This window comes from Palaemon carinicauda, chromosome 19 (assembly GCF_036898095.1).
Source record: "Palaemon carinicauda isolate YSFRI2023 chromosome 19, ASM3689809v2, whole genome shotgun sequence".
NCBI lineage: Eukaryota > Metazoa > Arthropoda > Malacostraca > Decapoda > Palaemonidae > Palaemon > Palaemon carinicauda.
In genome coordinates, this window is record NC_090743.1 from 14,252,425 (window position 1) to 14,254,924 (window position 2,500).

Here is a 2,500-nt window from a genome sequence, read left to right on the forward strand (position 1 = left end):
TAGCATAGCTTCCATTAGTTATTGCTATTCTGAGTTAGTTTAACTAGATCTATGGTTACACCTGAAGGGTATGTCTTTTAATTGTAAATATCAGAACAATATATGGAGTTAGAGCATTGAACTGATAAAGTGTGAAGAGACCAAAAGGTAATGTATGCAAAGTATTAGGTAGTGAAAATGGACCCCAAAAGGGTACTGCAAGAAACTTAAATCAATGTGCAGCACTCAAAACTTAGGACACTATGCGTTACTTCATTACGTGATGTACAAGAGGAAAAGGATTTTGAAGATGTATTAATGTAAATTGCTGTTCTAAGTATTCCGGGGTCTTCTGCAATTTGCTTTCCTTCATTGATTTTAAAAGACGCCAATAGAAAATTTCGAAAATATTTCATTGATCTCATCTACTTGCCAGTTTTTATATGATTTCTCATACCCTCTCTCTGTTGTTATTTACCCTTTTTACAGTGACACCGTCTACAATATAAACTTGTTACCAAGGTAAAATATCATTAAACATATGAAAAAATTTTTTTTCTTATAAAAAGACGTAAGGCCTTTAATTAGCTAAAAAAAGATTCAGTAAGTAGAATGTTACTCGTAAACAATATAACAAAGATAGGTAGATCGGTTTACCGTAAATGGTAAAAATTTAATAAAAGGTAAACAAGTCAACTAGAGTGATAATTGCAATAAAAATTTCTATTTGTGACATTCATTTAGATTTTTTTTTTTCCATTACAAGGGCAAGAGCCGCTAAATCGAAATATATTTGATAAAATTGTCGATTGTATGTTAAAGAGAAATATAATGAAGTCCAGAAAATATGAGTAATGGTAATTGCCTTCATTATAACTGTAAAAAGTGCTGCAAATGACTCATATCCTCTGTATAATATACATCTATATTTAAAGCTTCGTGTAAAATATTCCAAAATAGATTGTATTATTTATTATGCATGAGGTAATCAGTCTTTAATTGTTGATGCTGCCTGAAAGCTACACATAAATGATGATATCATTCGGTATTATCTTCAAAATATGAAGTAGGAAAAACGCAAGAAGAGAGAAAATTACGAAATATAAGTAAGGGCCTTGAGGGATACCTGACCTTGACGGATCCTGCCTCTCCTTTTGGTTTTTCTTTGTTGCTTCATCTTTGAGTCTGAGGCAAAGTTGTCTGGGATGAATATGAATATATATATATATATATATATATATATATATATATATATATATATATTTATATATATATATATATATATATATATATATATATATATATATATATATATATATAATATGCGTGTGTGTGTGTTTGTGTAGAAGATTGATAGTTCTATGTTGAATTTTCAATAAAAACACTTTGTGTCTCGATATCGGTTAGATTACAAGTGTATGGGTGCTTTATCACTAGGTTCACTTTAGGAGTTTTATATATATATATATATATATATATATATATATATATATATATATATATATATATACATACATATATATACATACATATAATTTAGGAGGCATTAAAACTACAATCAGTATCTGAATACAAATTTTGTCTGATTCCATGAATGGTATATCTCCTGACACTGACTTCCTCTCATTTTAGAAATAATAGTACAGCATCATGAAACTGCAATATAACATTTTGTTCAAAATCAACTTTAAAAACAATCTTTCCACTTCATTCTATGCCCATTTTGGATATTTACACATTATTAAACATTTTCATACTGTTTTTCTGTGGCTCTGAATAAGATACTAGACTTTTATAAAAGCAGTTGAATTAATGAGTTCTTTTTTTAATCAGTCATGTTTATTAAGAGCATTACTAATGTTATGGCAAACTGAATATTCCGTTAATGAAAAAGTTTGGTGTCATTTACTCTATAGCTACAATTTATAGTCCAATATGGCTTATTTATGATTTATTATGCAGCCATACATGAGTTCATTTAATGTAGTTAGAGTTTACTTCTCAAGAATATGTTGAGCACTACAAATAAAATTATTATCCAATCACTGCACTCTGTTACCGCCGGCTGGATTTTAAAATAAGCTTGCATGCAGGTAGTCGTGATATTGCAAGGCAGAAACCCGGTTCTAAAAGCTGCCAGACAAGTTTTAGGATGGACAGTTGTCTCCAGAAGTAATGCGAAACACGTAATAACATTTAAAAGATTATTCATATTCACACAAAAACGCCATTTGTCGAACTGAAGTTTGAAGCTAAACATAAAAGGAAATTTGTGTCACTGAGAGCGCCTTCGTAATGGTTAGATTATCAGGGTTGCATGAGTATAAGTCTTTTCCCATTGCCATAAACTGGGTGTTGGGAAGTCCGAAAAACACTCTCTCTCTCTCTCTCTCTCTCTCTCTCTCTCTCTCTCTCTCTCTCTCTCTCTCTCTCTCTCTCTCTCTCTCGTAGTCTAGTGAATGAAATAATGTCAATATTAAGACTAAGCTGTAATTGCATGCCTTCACAATCGTTAACACAC

General features: G+C 30.6%; 1 protein-coding gene across 1 annotated transcript in view; it reads right to left on the reverse strand.

Annotated features, from left to right (window-relative positions):
- Positions 1-2,500, reverse strand: part of LOC137658455 (phenoloxidase-activating factor 2-like) — a 5,254-nt gene that overhangs the window by 2,082 nt on the left and 672 nt on the right. The gene's annotated exons all lie outside the window — the stretch shown is intronic.